General features: G+C 43.2%; 1 protein-coding gene across 20 annotated transcripts in view; it reads right to left on the bottom strand.

Annotated features, from left to right (window-relative positions):
• Nucleotides 1-10,867, bottom strand: part of PHF21A (PHD finger protein 21A) — a 195,063-nt gene extending 184,196 nt beyond the window's left edge. For 12 of the 20 annotated variants that reach the window (XR_004053444.1, XR_004053445.1, XM_030917174.1 and 9 more), the window contains exon 1: nucleotides 10,351-10,867. The gene's annotated coding sequence lies outside the window, so the exon portion shown is untranslated. Of the gene's footprint in view, nucleotides 1-7,318; nucleotides 7,543-8,139; nucleotides 8,199-9,128; nucleotides 9,255-10,350 lie in introns of those variants that run through there. The other 8 variants (XM_030917163.1, XM_030917164.1, XM_030917170.1 and 5 more) reach the window with 8 other exon arrangements.
• Nucleotides 10,868-12,538: the final 1,671 nt, after the last annotated feature.

Below are 12,538 nucleotides of genomic sequence, written 5' to 3' on the forward strand. Positions count from 1 at the left end.
ATATAAATAAAACAGCTTATAAAGTAGAACCATATCAGACCAGATTCCATACATTTTGGACACATCTAAAGCATCTATTTAATGTCTAATCTATATATTAACTTTTTTTTTTTTCTTTTTTTTTGAGATGTAGTGTTGCTCTGTCTCCCAGGCTGGAGTGCAATGGCACAATCTCAGCTCACTGTAACCTCCACCTTACGGGTTCAAGCGATTCTCCTGCCTCAGCCTCCCGAGTGGCTGGGATTACAGGCGCCTGCCTCCACGCCCAGCTAATTTTCTATTTTTAGTAGAGATGGGGTTTTGCCATGTTGGCCAGGCTGGTCTCACACTCTTGACCTCAGGTAATCCACCTGTCTTGGCCTACCAAAGAGCTGGGATTACAGGCGCTGAGCCACCATGCCTGGCCATATTAATAAATTTTAAATCACAACTATGTCAGGTGGAGGCTAGTATTATTACAGTGGATTGGTCTGCTATACAAACAAATACTTTAAAAAATATTACTTAGGCTGGGTGTGGTGGCTCACTCCTGTAATTCCCAGCACTTTGGGAGGCCGAGGTGGGCAGATAACTTGAGGCCAAGAGTTAGAGACCAGCCTGGCCAACATAGTGACACCCTGTCTTTACTAAGAATACAACAATTAGCCAGGCATGGTGGTGCATGCCTGTAATTCCAGTTGCTCAAGAGGTTGAGGCACGAGAATTGCTTGAACCTGGGAGGCAGAGGTTGCAGTGAGCCAATACCGCGCCACTGCACTCCATATCCAGCCTGGGCAACAGAGCAAGACTCCATCTCAAATAAATAAATAAACAAACAAACAAAACTAAAGGCAGAGTTTTCTTAAATAAACATGGTAGCCCTCAGCAACAATATTCTAAGAACTCCTTGCAAGAGAAAAAGCTGGAATAAGATACTGGCTAAGCAAGTAAGAAAAGCACTGCCCTGCTTCTGCATACATTCAAACTAAGACATATACATTGCAGCTTATGCTTAGCTTACATTTTCCAATATCCTCAGGCATTCCTTTCCCTTCTCAAACAGCCAAAAGGGACCAGCCATGCAAGTAAAACTATCCTGTAAGTTCAAGAGCCTAAAAGAAGTCAGTGTCCTAAAAGAGAAAATTAACGTAAAGAATTAAGATTTTTTGAAACTACACTTTCTTTCTGGGGCTGCTTACTGGTCTCCAATACATCAATCCTATAATACTGTGAATTACAGTGATAGATTGGTACATGCTTCTAAACACAATAGAATTTTTCCAAGGTTACATACACTGTAACACAAGGGGCATTTTGCAGCATCTTATTTTCCTTAATCAACTAGTTTGGATATTCTACCAGTGCAAACATCATAAACAAATAAATTTTCATTATCTTTTGAACTTTCTGAAGTCAACCAAAGGCTTGTGGTATAGATGCAATGAGTACTAGACAGGCAGAGCTGAATACCAGTCAAAATATTCAGCTGCTGGTGTGATAGTCCTTTCGGAGGCCTACATCACTTAGGGAGAAACTGAGGTGCAAGGACATTTTACACACCGCAAAAACATTCTCAGGAATTTGCCACATCATTACCATAAGCCAAGAATCTCAAGGTCTTAGAATAGCCTGGGCTTCTGATCAAATTATATTGTAAAAAGAGAGGAAAAAATGTGAAGCGTGCTATTTTTTAAAATAACAGTAACTACTACTGCTGCTGCTGCTGCTGCTGCTGCTGCTGCTGCTGCTGCTGCTGCTGCTGCTAATTCTAAACATTTACTGAGCCCTTATTATGTGTCAAGCTCTGTGCTAGGCACTGTCATAGATTTTAACAATTAATCTCTGCAACAACCCTCTGATATTAGTTAACAAAATTAAAGTAGAATCCTCGAAAAAAATTTAAATTTTTCAAATAAAAATATAAACAAATTATTAAAGACGTCTCACCTCTTTCTCTGCCTCAGACTACCTCTTCAAGTATTAAATTTACACAAAACCACATTTATTTTCAGGAATTCCAGTTAAAGAGTACTGATATTCAAGATGTTGACAGTTATTACAGAAGAATCACAGAACTCTGAAATTAAATACTGGCACAAAAAACCTTCCATCCAACCTTACGGAATAACTATCCCCATTAAAAAAAAAAAAAAAAAAGGAACAGCATATATATCAGTCTTGATAATAAGAGGCTTCTCATGCCCACACTAGCAATCAATGATGCCATAATTATAAAGAGACCTGTATCACCACATGCATAAGAATAATTTACATCTGCTAAATCAAGTTTTCAATATATTCTTTTGTGTGTAAACCTTACAGTATCTGATAAAAAATACAATCAACTAATCTAAGGTAAACTAAAACACTAGGTTGTTTCTGAAGACTCACTTTAGAATTTGAGCAGTATAATAATCATAATATTAGTAATCAAACTACTTAGCAGAAAGTTCTTAAGAGGCCTGGGAGGCTGTGTATAAAATGGAGTAGACAAGAGGGAAGGGTTTTCCGTACTGTTGAAATCAACTACAGGTCCCAGAATGCAGTGCTCCAATCTGAAGTTAAGCAAAAACTGCAATGCATACTGGGACTTGTAGTAAGTAAACCACGTTATCACAGCAAGTTTCAAGAAAGTCTGAACTATCTAGCACAATTTGACTGTATCTTATTATCAGGGTCTAATCAAATTTAGATCAAATTTGTATGTTCTCTGCTGTGGCCCACAGTTTCTCTAGCACATACTGGAAAAAGTATCAATATTTAGATCAACATTTTCACATTAGAAAAACCTTACGTAGGAGAAGCAAAGAAAAAATGCTTAAAAAGCAAAAAGACTTGATGTAATAAAAAATATAATTTTTGAAACAGTTTTTTAAAGTTTGAATGGATCCATTTCAACACTCTCTAATCCTCCCCCACAAAAAAGTTTAGTTGTTTTGGCTGGTCACGGTGGTTCACGCTTGTAATCCCAACACTTCAGGAGGCTGAGGCTGGCGGATTACAAGGTCAAGAGAGCGAGACCATCCTGGCCAACATGGTGAAACGAAACCCTCTCTACTAAAAATACAAAAATTAGCTGGGCATGGTGGCTGGCGCCTGTAGTCCCAGCTACTCGGGAGGCTGAGGCAGGAAAATCACTTGAACCTGGGAGGTAGAGGTTGCAGTGTGCTGAGATCGTGCCACTACACTCCAGCCTGGTGACAGTGCGAGACTCCATTTCAAAAAAAAAAAAAAAAAAAAAAAAAAAGCTTAATTGCTTTAACAGGTTGCCTTTTAACAATTATTCAAGATATATTTTATAAATAATTTTTCTTGAAGAAAATTCTCAGAAGCAAACATTTCCCATATTCTAATATTGCCCAACAGGAAATCATTTTTATAGTAATATGCACACACACCATCACAAAAACAAACAAAAAATGCTGAAGTTCTGCTTTTGTCAAGTCCTTACTCAGTATTTATGCCCTCCATTCCTCACCTCTAATTCCCTACACACACACACACACACACACACACACACACGCTTCTAGAAAGAACACTTAGAAAAACAGTATTCAACTACAAGCCCACTTCTCTCATCCACTGACCTCTTCTGAAAACACAAAAGATTTTTTTAAGCTATCAGTAATACATCCAAACACAAGCTGAGAGGTTTGAGCTGGAATTTACATATATACAGTTGCTACACACCCTCCTATTTTCTGCAAGACTGTGGAAGGAGGCTGGGAAAGAACTAAGTGCAATCTGCATCAGGAGGCCTAACACAGGTGGTGGGTTATTTTCAGGCAACAGCACCTTCACAAACATGTTTTGGAATATAGTCCAAGAAATTCCTAACAAGGAAAGATAAGCTGGCACACAAATTTAACGCAATCCAGCTAAAAATCATCTGCAACACATGCTACTACATTTCACCATAAAAGTGACGGGCTACTATAAAGGATTTGAAGCTTCATCAATACAACATATTGTCCATAAGGCCAGAGATAGCAGTTGCCATGGTTACTATCACCCACTTGTATCAGGAAATTATTGTCATTACCCCAAAGTTTGGGGTACTTATTTAAAATTTAAAAAAAACACACAATTTAGGGTTCTGACTGTTAATTGAGTGAAAGAATCAACTACTGTTTGATTTGTAAGTATGTCGCTTTGGAGATGCACATGGTTAACAATACTTGGATCTGCAGCAGAAAAAAAAAATCAATTCCTTTCTGCTGCTCCTTCTCCTCAAGTACTGACAGTTTGTATTCTCAATGCAGCCAAAACAATAAAACAAAACCCATCTTTTTGGCTTCTGTGTTTAAGTTATTTTTTTCCCCCTAGGCCCACAAACAGAGTCAAAATAAAACCTAGATCATCAACCTGTTAGGCCTCATCCCCTTCCTATCTCCTCCATACTGGTTCACTTTCTTGAGACTACTTAAAAAAGCAGAAAACATTTCTGTAACTGATTCCAAAGTATAGAAAAGAATAGTTGCCTTCAACTGAGAAATTTTCACCAAAGTCTTTTTCATTTATTTTATTTTTTTTAAGGCAGGGAGAGGCGAGAGACTTGCAGGGTACTAGAAGGGAGAAGTGGAGGAGTATTCAAATTGTCACACAAGTCTAGTGTAAGAAAGTTGCTTTAGAAGAGTCCAAAGGATGGCTGAACCTCACATATCATTTCTAAAAGGGAAGAGTTCACCGTAATTTTAAGACTGAATTGATGGACAAGTAATAGAAAAGTTATTCATAAAAGTCTACTTCAACATTTTCACAAAAGATAACTATTCAAAAATTTAACACACATATAAGAATTACACGAAAGCCTACAAAATAGTATGGCTACATATACACACAAACATCCAAAGTAGAAAACATATGCTATTTAAGAAATAATTATCTACAATAAATTTAATGCAGTGTCAACATATTATCTTTTTTAAAAAATCACAAAGCAGTAAAAATATACACCTGAGAAAATTAATGTAATCAAAATGTATTACTATGCTTCTAAAGAATTATTAGGCCTACAAAAAAAGCCCATGCACAAAAGTTCCTGAGGAGTCAACATAAATCATTAAAATTTCCCAGCACAAAATAATATGAAAATTCAAACATGTTTCAAGAAATCAGTTATAGATATAAATATAAAAGAATTCCATCAAAGGTCAGAGACCTAAAACTTTAATTCCTTCCCTTCTCTCTTTGAATAGTAATTAAATACAAAAGCCTTCAACAATAAAATACTAAGAATACAAAATTTAAAAGCACATCAATATAACCTTAACTTCAGTATATCTTCACAGAGAGCTTTACTATTCACTGTCTATAGGATGAAAAAGTTAATAACACCCTGAGAGGTTTCATTTTTATCTAAACAGTTAAGTGTTTTTCTCACCCTTCACAGAAACAAGTTTCTATATTTACTTTCTAAAGGGGGCAATTTCAAAAGAACAGTCACTTCTAAAATTTAAGATACTATATACCTTTTGATAAGCTCATAAACACAGGGTCCCTAATTATCTATACTTTACTTTAAAATGTTTCTATTCCAAATTTGTAAGCAGAGTTTATAAGAAAGCTGAAACTCCAGGCTTTAAACTTTTGGGTTATTTTTACACAAAAATATTTCAGTGCACTCCTCTAGATTTGAGTAGTCATTTCTTCCTGCATCCTTCTAAAATAGAAAAACAAAAATGATATAGCCACATACACCTAATACTAACACATACAGATATACATCTTTTTCACTGTGAAACAAGCTTGAAAGCTTTAGGCAGTAAGAATTTTTCAGAAAGTTAGCAGAGTCAGTCAAAACATTCAAAACTTTAACCATGACATCTGTTACTCTGTGTTAATAAGAGTCTATAGAAGAATCAGGGAACTTACATACTCACTAAAATCAACTACTATCACATCACATCAATGGAGAAATGAAGAAAAACTATAACAGGGGACATACAATTCACAGGATCTTCAAAAGGGAAAATGACTTCTTTTATATATATATATATATACATATTATGGGAAACTGACTAGGCAGCATTTTTTCAAAAGCAGCTTCAAAACTATAACAAAGACATTTTTGGTAACTACAGCAGTATTTAAAAACACAAATTGAGGCTGGGCGCGGTGGCTCATGCCTATAATCCCAGCACTTTGGGAGGCTGAGGCAGGTGGATCACCTGAGGTCAGGAGTTCAAGACCAGCCTGACCAACATGGTGAAACCCCGTCTCTACTCAAAATACAAAACTTAGCCGGGCGTAGTGGCGGACACCTGTAATCACAGCTACTGAGGAGGCTGAGAGGCAGAACAATCACTTGAACCTGGGAGGCAGAGGTTGCAGTGAGCCGAGATCATGCCATTGCACTCCAGCCTGAGCAACAGAGCGAGACTCCGCCTCAAAAAATAAAAAAACAAAAAAACTCATAGTGTCCAGTGTACTTTAAATGTATTACTTTCTCAATTGATATGGAAAAAGTTAGCATTTTAAGACAGAAGCTTCTGTCCATTTATTAATTAGTTACCTATCTCAACAACTTAATATCTGCATGCTTTCTTACCAATTACGAAGAACTTTTATATGTATTATCTCATTTGGTCTTACTGAGAAAACAGTATTTGGCCTACAAAATAGACAAAATTCAAAGCAGATTTATCAACTTTCTAGCATCCCCAAATTTTAAAAATTTTGACACAAAACTTTACAAGCAACCACAGTGGCATGATATTTCCAGTGATAATCAATTCACCTAACACTGACAGAGTTTCAAAGGACCATGTGCTATAAATGCTACGAAACTGTTAAAGTAGCTATATTCATCTTTATGCAGTTATTGTTATATCAGCAATGACCTACCACTGATAGAACTTGACTTACAGTTCAAGAATCTCAGTCTTTGCAGGCTAACTTAAGTATATCAACCATATGTATTTATAAAGCTGAGTGCCTAAAAATTGATCTATATTAGAATCACAGTCCGTAAATCCGAGGGGAAAAAACTACAAGAAGTCTAAATTTTTTTCCACACACTATCCCCCTTTCCAAAATCTCAACTACTCTATATCCTATTTGTATTATTATAGGGATGATAACAAGACTTAAAGCCCTAAATCATACCAACTACTTTTGTTTATAACAATTACAAATACTTTTTTAAAATATGTGCTCAACACCCCACTCATCAACACAAGACTAATTCCCCTTCCAAATAAAATAATTCTAAACAGTGCTCTGTACCTAGGCGCAGAATCCTTAAGCTATCCACAATCACACATCTACTTTGTATAGTCAGACTTCAGTTTCAAGTAGCAAACATAATTTATGAATGGAATTTTTTAAATGGACTTACTCAAAATCTTTCTGGAACTTTAAGGTGTTAATCCTGTTGCTTAGCTGAAGCTAAGTAGAGCTGTAATAAGTAGCAAGACCCTCAAAATTCACAAATTTCCTTTATCTTGCTGTAGCACCTCCTGCTGGATAGCATTTAGAGATCTTCATGTAAGCAGAAGAAGAGTATTTCAGAAGCAGCTCCTTCCAGACGACTAAATAGGAAAAAGGATGGACCCTTCAAAGCTAAAAGAAATAGGCCCCATCCATTACTTATACCTTCTAAAAATACAATTTAGCCCAGGTAGGTGTCTTTTTCATCTATTACTACTCCAGTTCCACAAAGACTTGCCTGAGTCCAAAATAAAACATGCTTAAATACAGCCTGCAAAATTGTCTAAAAACTAAGTTAAAAAGTCTTCAATAGCACCCAAGCAGAAAACTTTATTATGGGCAGCCAAGCAATGTCAGTCAAACTGCAAATACCATTATGTTACCAAAAGCAAAAGTCTGATGTTAACAAAAAAAACAAAAAAAGCCCCTGGAATATTTGCAACATGTTAGCCAGATGTTTGTGTTTTGAGAACTTTGTGCACTATTACTATGCTCTTCACTTAAGGATAGTTGTACATCTACAAACATTTTAAGTACAGAAATTTTTTTACAAGCATTAGCATAACTGCACACAAAATTTCCTCTTTTCTATGAAAAGATAGGTACTGGGATTTGAAAACGTATTTTTCAGACATTTTTAATGACCCCCTAAAATAAACTAGTTTTAAGCCCACAACACAGACTCCATAAACAAGTGAAGACAGAATAAGAGAATAAGAAGGAACTTACCAAAATTAAAATGAATAATAGTATTTCCAGTAAAAATGTAGTAACAGTTTCCAACAATGCTGTAAACCAAGTAAATTGTGAAACTTAAAAAAGGAAGGAGGGGGCCAGTCTTCAAAGACCAAAAGCAAAGCTGACCTATTTATTTCTATTGCTTAAATTAGAGTGAACACCAGATGTAAACAAATATCATAAACACTGAAAAGTATGCTTACATGGTTTAGCCCCAGTTTCAGTACCCTTACCAGGCCGTCAATAAAGCTACAGATGTTGGTGAGAATCCTCTCAAAAAGGAGATAATTCCAACCCCTCGCCTTAAAGAATCCCTATCAAGTGAACCTGTGAAAAGACTTCTTTTCCATGGTGCACAACTGCTTTAAAAAAAAAAAAAACTTTCATCAGCCCCAATTAATCTGATTCTAATATTCAACTATCCATTATTTATATATAAACGTTCTTCCCTCTCTAACTTCCCCAGCTCAAGCATCTACATTCCTGACACCGACTATTAGCAAAAATGCACAACTCGTTCCTCAGCTATGGGGCAAATCTTTGAAATCCGAAACACAGCCACAAAGTTCACTGTCAAGGCCAGGTGATGAGGCCCACACATGCCCGGACCTTCACTCAGATTTCAAATTCTAGAAACCCATACTCCCAGAGACATCATTTTAAAAACAACACAATGTGGACGTGCAGAGTGAGATCCTCTACTTCCAGACCTAAACAAAGAATATTTCAACATATGACCGGAATATGATGACACCAGATTCACCAATGAAAACAAAACCTGCCGACCATTAGCAGTCGTACCCTCATCACAACAACTCAACTACTTAGAAATCACTCTCGGCACATCTGCACCCCACAACCGGCCTGTGGCCTTCTCCGGGGGTGCAAGCCACAGACAAAGTTGAAAGAAGGCGTTCTCCCCCGGTGCCCAATCTCGATACCAACCCCTCCCCTACCAGGGCCACCTTGCTGCTACCCACCATCGCGAACGTGGTCAGGGGAAAAAAAAAAAAAAAGAAATCCTAACAGCACCGCTCAGCAGAATAAAGAGACCAAAGAGAGGATGACGAGAAGTGTTGGGAACTGCGTGCACGACGGGGCTGGACCAAACGGAAAGAGTCCCACTCCGCGCGCCCCTCCCCCCGGCGGGGGCGCGGGCGGGGGAGGGGCGGCCGCGGCCCCTCTCGGAGCGGCCTGTCCGCCCCGGCCCGCTCGGGGTCCCGGGGGCGCCCCGCAGCCGCCGGCGGCGGGGGCGAATGCGAGAGGGCCGGCCCCGGGGTGAGGGGTGCAGGAAGACTCTCCGGAATAACAAGTTGCAGAAGAAGAAGAATAAGCGGAATTTCCCCAACGCTGCTCCGGCCACCCAAGACAAATGCACCAACACACTCACACTCACACACACACATACACAAACACACACACTCGGGCCCGGCAGCGTCAGCAGCCGCAGCTTTTTTTTTTTTTAAACCAGATCCCTCAGTCACCAAACAAGATGGTTTTCCAAAAAAAATTTTTTTTAATTAAATAAATAATCATAATAAAAACTTCCCCCCGACAGCATCCCGGGGTGGGGTGGGGGGGATGGAGGAGCCCCAGCTACCCTCCCCTGGCCGAAGGACAGCCGAGGGGGGCGGGCGAAGCTCCGTGCCCCCCGCCCCCGCCCGCAGCCCCCGGCCGGCCCCCCGCCGGGACAATGTAACGCCCCCTCCCCGCCGCCCCCGGCACGCCGCCTCTGTCACCCGCTCCGGCCCTGCACTCTGCGCCCAGGCTCCCGAGGCTGCTCATAAACTTACTTCCAATTTATCCTGGGGAGGGGTGGAGGGCAGAGGGGAGGAGGGGGGGAGCCAAGGTTTTCCCATTGTCTTTTTTTCGGGGGGGGGAGGTGTGGGAAGGGCACGCAGGGGGGCGCCCCGAAGGGGAAGTTATTGCTCAAATCTCAAGTTGACTGAGGGGTCCTGACGAGAACACCCCCCTTTCCTTCCTCCCTCCCACACACCCCTCCCCTCCCCCTACCTCCCCCCACAACAAACTCCAAGCAGGCAGCCCCTGATCCTCCCAGAGACAAACACGAGCGACAAGACAGAGGGAGAGAGGAGAGAGGCAGAGGGGGAAGGGGGAGGGAGGGGAAATAGAGCTACTCCAGAAAAAAAGAGAGAGAGGAGAGTGAGGAGAAGAGAGAATGGAAAAGCTGGGATACTGCACCCTCCTGCTGCTGGCTGGCTGTCCCCCCTGGCAGCTGGAGGCAGGAACTCTGAGCAGGAGAAGCAGGAGGAGGAGGAGGAGGGAACTCTTCTTCATGGGGAGGGAGGGAAGAAGCTGGAGCTGCTGCTGCTGCTTCTGCTGCTGCTCTGGGCCTCTCGCACTTTTTAGATATTAGTGTGTTAAGATGGTAGGTTGTTCCCTTCTCCCTCCTCCTCCTCCTCCTCTCCTCTCCTCTCTCTCTCACTCACTCTCTCTCTCTCTCTGGGCTGTTTCTTTCCTCCTCTTCCCCAGGCAAGGGGGGGTGGGGAGGAGGGGGTTGGGGGGAGGAACTGGATCCTCCTCCTCCTCCAGGAGGGACACACACAGGCCCCGGGCCGGAATCGGGAGGGGGGAATCAGAGCAGCAGGAGAGAAACTGTGGGAGACAAACAAGCCCAACTCTTCATCCTCCTCCTTCTCCTCTCAGCAGCAGCAGCGAGCACCACCAGCCCATTCACCACCCGGCCCCGGGCCGCAGCACCTCCGCCGCCTCAGCCCGGGGATCCCTCCGCCCAGGCCCAGACACACTCGCCCGCGCGGGAGCCCGCCGCGCGGCCCCGCCGGCCCGCCGCCGCCGTGCGCGCCCCCGCCGCTCCCGAGAGCCGGGCGAGAGGGACTGGGGCTGGGAAAGCGGGGACGAGGGCGAGGGGAGAGGAGGCGCCGGGGGAGAGCGGGCCGCGGCGGGGAGGGAGGGGGCCGCCGGGCGGAGTGGTACGGCGGCCGGCCCGGGCCCCCGCGCCTCGGCCCGCGGCTCCTGGGACGCTCGGGTCCCCCCACCGGGGGCGGTGGGGCGGCGGCAGGGGGGGCGACGGGGCCCGCGGCGGCGCTCGGGCGGGCGGACTACTTGACGTGTCGGTGCGGCGAATTTATTTCACTTTGCCTAAGGAACGGGGTGTGCTGCGGCACCCATTGCCTAGGGAAAAAACCCGGATGTAAAGTGAGTGAAACTAAACTAGAGTGAAGTAGGGCAGCGGCAGCCAAACTCCAGTGCAGCGGCGGCGGCGGCCGTGATGGGGCCGAGCACCGAGCGGCGGCGAAGGCGGCCAAACTCCGGGGCCGCCGCAATCCCGGTTCCGTGCAGCGCCGCAGCTCGGCTCCCGTGCAGCCGCAGCCGAGGCGAGGCCGGAGCCCGCGGCGGCCCCCCCAACTCCGCGGCCCGAGCCCAACTCCCCCCTCCCGCCGGCGGGAGCTGCAAAGAGGCTCCGGAGCGGCCCCAACTCCCTCCAGTGCAACAGCAGTTTGAAGGGGGTGGGGGGAAGCCGTGAGGGGCAGGAGCGAGGAGAAGCGATGGGGAAGCACTGCAATGGGGGAGCGTGGTCCAGGCAACAGGAGAAAGATGCAACCTCAAGTCGAATGCAACATGCAATCCCCGGCCGCCGCTCGCCCGCTCCCTCCCCTCGCCACCCCGCCCCCTTTCCAAATAACTACCCTTGAACCACTTTATTAGCAGTACTTAGTCCAGCACTCGCTCCCGGGAGGGGCAGGGGACGGGGGCCTTCGCTCACCTTTATTTATTGCTGCTTTCTCCCCCCTCTCCATGTTTTTTATTCCTAAGTTCTTTTGTTCTAAGGGGGATGATGGCATTTACTTTTCTGCTTTGTGTAGCAGGGCAATCACTGGGAATCGGCCACGTATAATCCGGCGGTTTGTCATATTTTATTAGTGAAAGTATTTTATGCCTATTCTACCTCCAAGGACTGTAACATGGAGAACTGCAGGGAGGAGAAAAACATCAGAAGAATTCTTGTTTTGAGAGATTTCTTGGTGGGGCGGGGGAGGGCCTGGTTGTTGTTTTTTTTTTTTTTTTTTTTTGGAGGGGGTTTATTTAGATTTTCGAATCGATAGTTTTCAACTTGAAGCTTAACGTTTTTGCATGGATGTATTACTGGATTCTAAACCCCCAACCACAGTAAATTTTTTAAAAGTAAAAAATCGTAAATTAAAAAAAAATCCCTACTGGACAGTGATATTATCTGTTCTGTGCAGCATGCTGGACTTAACATAGTGTTGGCCTTCGAATGTTAAATAACAATAAACCCCAACCTCAACTGAATACAAATGGGGGGGTGGGGGTGGTTTGTTTTTAAGGCTCAGCACTTTTGTAGCATCTGCCACTACGCATTTTCCAGGCATTGATTAGCCATGCAACT

This window comes from Rhinopithecus roxellana, chromosome 15 (genome assembly GCF_007565055.1).
Source record: "Rhinopithecus roxellana isolate Shanxi Qingling chromosome 15, ASM756505v1, whole genome shotgun sequence".
Classification (NCBI taxonomy): domain Eukaryota; kingdom Metazoa; phylum Chordata; class Mammalia; order Primates; family Cercopithecidae; genus Rhinopithecus; species Rhinopithecus roxellana.